At 37.7% G+C, this 6,974-nt stretch overlaps 1 long non-coding RNA gene across 1 annotated transcript; it reads left to right on the top strand.

Annotated features, from left to right (window-relative positions):
* The first annotated feature begins 1,104 nt into the window (after nt 1–1,104).
* Nucleotides 1,105–5,086, top strand: LOC122021567. The gene is made up of 4 exons (XR_006122577.1): nt 1,105–1,249; nt 1,346–1,409; nt 1,503–1,595; nt 5,009–5,086. It is a non-coding gene; the product is annotated as an uncharacterized LOC122021567 (long non-coding RNA).
* Nucleotides 5,087–6,974: the final 1,888 nt, after the last annotated feature.

Below are 6,974 nucleotides of genomic sequence, written 5' to 3'. Positions count from 1 at the left end.
TGTCATTCGGGTGGGGAATGTTGAGGAGTTATTGTTCTTGTCGATAAACATTTGTTGTTACAGTTATGTCTATTGGTTATGATAATTCCCTTATGGTATTGTAATGTGATTATTCAAATCGTAGTTGTTGTGAGAGATTGGTTAAACAAAAAAAAAAAAACTTGGGATGTTTCAGTATATCTCGGAGTATTGTACCAGATGGAGATTTGTGAATCATATCGTGGTTCTAGTAGTGTTTATAGTAGGCTTCGAGTATTGAGCTTTATTGTGATATAGCTTTCCACCCTCGGACAGATGGATAGTTTGAGCGCCCTAAATAGATGTTTGAGGATTTGTTGATAGTGTATATAATGGGTTTCAGAGGTAGTTGATTTACCCACCGTTGACTAGATAGAAGTGTGGACGAAGCGGAAGCAGAGTGAGCTCATAACCCACAGTGTTATCTCTTACGAATGGAGATTTATTCTTGATACTCGGATGGAGTGATATATGAGTATGTTATTTGGTTATTACCCTTGAATGATGATCTTTGAGTTGAGCAGCAAATTTGGGAACCAAATTTTTATTAGTGGGGGAGAATGTAAAATACAGCACCCAAATAATATTTAAATAATAAGGTTATTGGACAAATAATCTTATTGGATTTTTAAGGAATTTTTAGAAATTTTCAGGGATTTAATTAGATCTCGTATGTAATAGTTTACGGGGATAAGATAATAGGGACGAGAAAAGCCTATTTGGACTATCCCTTTTGTGGGAGTTGATTGAGGAATTAACTTATAGTTTAATTAATCTAAACCTAAGTTGAAATTATTAAACCTATTATTTCCATTCTTCTCATTTCTTCCACCCGAACCCTTCCTCCCTCTCCTCTCATCGCGCCGCACACACCACCGCCGCCCTTCTCCTCATCGCGACACCTGATTGCCGAGGCCGATTCCCCCTCTTCTCTGTGACCTAGCCGTTTTCCTCCTCTCTCTCGCCTGAACCGCCGCAAAGGTCTCCTCTTCCTCTTCTCCTCCGTCCCTCTTGCTGTGATCGCCTCTTCATCTTGTCTTCGTCGCCGACAAAAGGAGCAACCGCCGACACCCCTGGATACCGAAGCAGTCTCCGGTCTCCCCCACGCCTGATTGGAGATCTCCTCGGTGGCATCCTTCGTTGAAATGCAGCTCCTCGCAAAGGATTCTCGGCCGGGAGGGGAGAGGCGGGCACCGGAGACGCTGAGGGTTCCGGCATCAAGGTATGTGAGGTGAGAATGTCTCAGATTAGGGTTTCCTTTAGCTAGGGAGGTTGTGATGTGAAGCCCGGCTGCAAGCATATGTTGATTTAAGTATTGTTCTGGCAGTGATCCCTGGTAGCAGCCTCGGTCACAAATTTCCAGCTACTGTGCTTCATCCGGAGATAAGAAGGTAAGGACTCTACAGCTCTAATGGTAGATCTGTGGCTTTAGGTTTTGGACATGATTCGTATTATGTTGAATTGTGTGATGGCAATGGATGTAGGCTCTGTAGGAGCTCTATTGGTCGTTCTTGGCAGCAGGTATCACTAGAGGATCTGTGTCGGCAATTTTACCTTCGGGCAGGGAATCATCAGAGGTAAGTTTTGATATAAGATAAGCTGCAACAGTGATAGTTGGGTTTAAGGAATGAATGCATGATTTGCTAGCTCAATTTTGATAGTACAATGTAGGGGAGTTTTGGTTGGTTGGTGTGGATCCGTAATGGAGATTAGTAGATTAGGGTGAATTTATTCGGGTAATGGATGAATTCGGTGTAACACCCCTAGAAAGCCTAGATAAGAAAGTAAGGATAATGAGAGTTTGAAGGTAGTGAAAAGAAGGTGTAAATATTCTAAGTTGAATATTAAGATGGGAAGGATTTAGATGATTAAAACTTTATGAAAGAAAATAAAGTTGAGAATATAAATCATCTATATTTATAATACATGGAATTAATGTAAACAAAAGGAAGGAATATGAGATAATATATATGTGTATGAAATATTTATGCATAATGCATAATATGGTGATATATGAATTATTATGTACAAAAGAATATCAATAATATGTTAGAAGAGAAATAGGATTGAACCTTGGACCTCTTGTAAGGAACATGTATAGGATATCAAAGGGGATAGGAGAATTATTGATAAGGAGAGAAAGGACTAAGTAGTTAAGAATAAGAAAGGATTCTTTTTACTTAAAAGGAAAAGGAAGTAAAAAGAAGTAAAAATATACATAACCAAGTTTTGATCCTTGGTTCTCTTGTGGATGCATGCATATGTTAACCAAGTGTGATAGGAGAGGATATTGTAAGAGGAGAGATAGGAATTTTAATTAAAGGAAAGAAAAAGAGAAATTAAAGGAAAGAAAAGAGAGAACTCAAGAAGCATTTCTCTAGAATATTCTTATCATTAAAGAGGAGAAATAAATAAGGAGGATGAATCAAGTCAAGTTTTCCTCCCCTCATTTTAGTATAAATAGGCATGGAGGGGTGGCTTCATCCTCAACTCACTCTCCTCCTCTTCTCCTAGAGGTGCCGAGACACTCCCTCTTTTCTTTCTTTCTTTTTGTTGCCGAGCAACACAAGAGGAAGAAGCCTCCTCTTCTTCCTCCTCCTCTCCACCAAAAGACCTAGCCACTTCTTCCTCCATTGGTGCCGAGCAAAGCAAGCAAGGAAGAAAGGTCCACAAGCAAGTTCTCAACTCTAGGAAACTTAAGCAAAGAAGGTAAGCTTCCCCTCACCTGTGGTACAAGGCTTTTATGTGATTTTCGGATTTATAAGGATTAGAAAACCTAGGAAAGAATTTAAGAAAACTCGGCTAAAGAAAAGGTTTTCAAATCTAGGATGATTTAAACAAGACCTCATTTCATGATAAGATTTTCTATGCTATGTAGAAGGATTCTTTTCCATGATTTTATACTGATATGATGTATGATCAGAGGAGTATCTAACCCTAGGATTTAACCAAAAATATTTTAAAGAGGCTAGGAAGATTATTGTCTAACCAAACTAGTGTAAGGTTCCTTCTATGAAATGCTAAGGACCTTTCTATGGTTTTCTTGCTTGGAAATTAATTGGAACCAAATGAAAACTCACTTGTATGCTTCGGACCAGAAAGGTTAAGGGTTAGAAAGACCTTCAAAAAAATTTAAATAAACATGCTCCTATGATAGGATATAAAGTTTCTTAAAGGGTGTTCACATTGCTAGAAACTCATGAACTCTTTTTAGGGTTTTTCGGCCATGATAAAAGGGATAGCTTAGATTAGCCTAAACAAAAATATTAATATGCTCAAGACCTCTGTGATATTATGATATGAAAGTTGATTAATGCTCTCATGTTTAATTGGAATGTAGAAAATTAGTTACATGATATAAGACATGTAAGATCACAAGAGTCCTAGCTTGTTTATGATCCAATTTTGTGTATGATGTTCTTAGTAACTTTTGCCATGATATTTACTTAGGCTTTCCATGCTTTAGGCCACTTAAGAAACCTAGCTTAAGGACTGGTAGGTTTCGGCCATGAAGGAAAATAAAAGAAAAAGGGAAAGAAACCTAGGAAATGTTATACATAATGAGAAGAAATGAAATTATGTTATGTAATATGTCATGATATGTTATAGCATAGGAAATGCTATACATAATGAGAAGAAATGAAATTATGTTATGTAATATGCTATGATATGTTATAGCATAGGAAATGCTATACATAATGAGAAAAAATGAAATTATGTTATGTAATATGCCATGATATGTTATAGCATAGGAAATGCTATACATAATGAGAAGAAATGAAATTATGTTACGTAATATGCCATGATATGTTATAGCATAGGAAATGCTATACATAATGAAAAGAAATGAAATTATGTTACGTAATATGCCATGATATGTTATAGCATAGGAAATGTTATACATAATGAGAATAAATGAAATTATGTTACGTAATGATATGTTATAGCATAGGAAATGCTATACATAATGAAAAGAAATGAAATTATGTTACGTAATATGCCATGATATGTTATAGCATAGGAAATGCTATACATAATGAGAAGAAATGAAATTATGTTACGTAATGATATGTTATAGCATAGGAAATGCTATACATAATGAAAAGAAATGAAAAAGGAAATGCATGAAAGATTGTTAGGGACATGATATGATAGTTATGCATGATAAGTTATTTTTTTTGTATGATTTGTACCAAGGGTGGGCTCCGTAAACGCCCCGGGGTCGATGGAGTAAGACTCGGGCCTCGTCAATAATGGGCCTCTCAATGCCCTAGGTCGATGGAGTAAGACTCGGGCCTAGTATGTATGCATGGTAGGGTTCAAGACTTGCTACCTTGGACCTACCTATGAAGCGCGCACATTATGTATGTGGTACAAACCGGGATCCCCTCTAATGATGATATTAATTTCAAGTACTTATAAGTATAAGTTTTCAAATTCATGATGCATTGCCTACATATGTGCTTGAATTATCTGATGATTAGATATAATGTCATGTGATATTATGATATGAATATGAATATGATACCCTTGTATGTCGTATGCTTATGATACCTCGCATGATATTGATATTCAATGATATGAATTCGGTTTTAGTGAGTAGGAAAGGAACTTACTGAGCCATGAGTGCTCATAGCTTACTTTTGGGGGACGGATATTCGGAACGACGGAGCAGCAGGAGAAGCAGATAGTGATGTGTGTGGTGGTGGCTCGGCAAGAACGATTCGGACAAATTAATATTTTTAGTTATATGATCAATATATGCACATTCGAACTAATCAAAATATGTGATATCATGCTTATTTAAATAAAAGGAATGATTTAAAATTTTCCGCTGTTATAGTATAACTAAAGCATGTACGTAAGTAGTATAAGATCGTAGCGCCGCCCTTGGGTAAGAAGGGTGGGCGTTTTACATTCGGATTAATTACCTATCTTGTATATTGGTTTAGTTAATCGGTAGATGGTTTATATGGATACGTTGACGCAGGACTTTGATCAAGGCGGTTGTCGTGACGAGATTGACGTCGGATTCAGCCTACATTTACAGGCGGGTACTTCTTGCTTTACCTCTTTAGTATTTTGATCCTAGTGCATGAGCTTTATGTTCAGATAGTTGCTGTATCTATCTTGACTCCACTCTTATTCTTCCTGCGTTTGATACTTCCACTCGATCTTTGAGCTACTCGTTTCTGTATCTATACAGTCTCTCGTTGCTATTCATGATATTTAGTAGATACTATAGTACTAGGTATTGGATACCAGATACCAGACATTAGATAGTAGGTATTGGATATATGGACACCTGATACCATGTTTACCTGCTTTGATTGTTGTTTATTTACACACCTTGCTGAGCATGCTGGCTTCATGTAACATACCTATTTTCTGTTTATATATATATGATGACTGCTGCATTATTCGCATCATGTCATTGCTTGCATGCCGGCGACCATGTCTCCCTTGTGGTTGAGAGGGTCATTGGCCAGGGTCGCACGCTCGGCCACTCATGGGTAGTGGCGGCTGGAGTCGTGGGCAGCAGGGACCCCCGTCGCAGACGTAGCTATTCAGCTACTATGCAACTGTCCACTCAGTCACTCGAGAGTAGTGGCGGCTGGAGTGTCATACAGTCATCATCGATTCGGCCTCTCGACCATACAGGGGTCGTGGTGCAGAGAGGTGGGCGGGGTGACCATCCGTACATACGCTGTTGTTATTATATTTGCTGGTTATTTACTTATGCTGTTGTTGCTTACCTATGCTGTTGTTGCTAGATTATGCTGCTGTTGTTCAGTTATGCTGTTATGCTTACATAGGTTGAGATTTATACCTGTGATATGTGTTTAGACACTGGCTTACTTACTATTGACCTGTATATACCTCACATGATACCATGTAGTTATGAGCAGTACTGTAGCAGGACTTTGCTACATCTACCTTCCCCTACTAGCCTAGGATATGGTTTCAGGTATGGACACTTATTATGATATCACTGTAGTATCTGCTATTTCTATACGGGACTGTATACCTTTGCATCTCTAGTTCTTTACCATATTCATGCACTATCTATCTATTACCCGCTGAGTCTTTATACTCACCACCCCGTATATTGGTAATTTCACCAGGTAGCAGGTAAAGGGTTTATGGAGTCGCCTGGAGATCCTGCCCGCCAGTTCCACGTCACATTCGAGGACGTTACTATGATTTTGGGTTTTCATTTTATTGTGAGTTAAACCTTTGAATTTAGCATTGTAATAATTGGGCTGTGAACTTGTTATTTTGTATTTGGTTGTTTGTCGAGGAGTCAAGCCGGGCCGGCCCCCGGTGAGTTTTCGTTACCTTATACTTGTTATTCTTTTTTTCCGCTATGTTTGATTTTACAGCTGTGTGGCCTGCATATTATCTGCGTGGTTGAGATTTAATTTGCATATGTATTATCTGTTGGTGATGTATACCGGTTCCATTTGTCACTGCTACAGAGGAGGTGCTGTCCGATTTTTATCGGACAACCTTACTCTCGGGGCGTGACAATTTATAATGCAAAATACAGCACCCAAATAATATTTAAATAATAAGGTTATTGGACAAATAATCTTATTGGATTTTTCAGAAATTTTTAGAAATTTTCTGTGATTTAATTGGAGCTCGTATGTAATAGTTTACGGGGATAAGATAATAGGGACAAGAAAAGCCTGTTTGGACTATCCCTTTTGTGGGAGTTGATTGAGGAATTAACTTATAGTTTAATAATTTCAACTTAGGTTTAGATTAATTAAACTATAAGTTAATTCCTCAATCAACTCCCACAAAAGGGATAGTCCAAACAGGCTTTTCTCGTCCCTATTATCTTATCCCCGTAAACTATTACATACGAGCTCCAATTAAATCCCAGAAAATTTCTAAAAATTCCTGAAAAATCCAATAAGATTATTTGTCCAATAACCTTATTATTTAAA

The sequence above is a fragment of the Zingiber officinale genome, chromosome 9A (genome assembly GCF_018446385.1).
Source record: "Zingiber officinale cultivar Zhangliang chromosome 9A, Zo_v1.1, whole genome shotgun sequence".
Taxonomy (NCBI): domain Eukaryota; kingdom Viridiplantae; phylum Streptophyta; class Magnoliopsida; order Zingiberales; family Zingiberaceae; genus Zingiber; species Zingiber officinale.
Note: the sequence above shows the minus strand (reverse complement) of the source record. Positions and strands in the feature narration are given on the sequence as shown.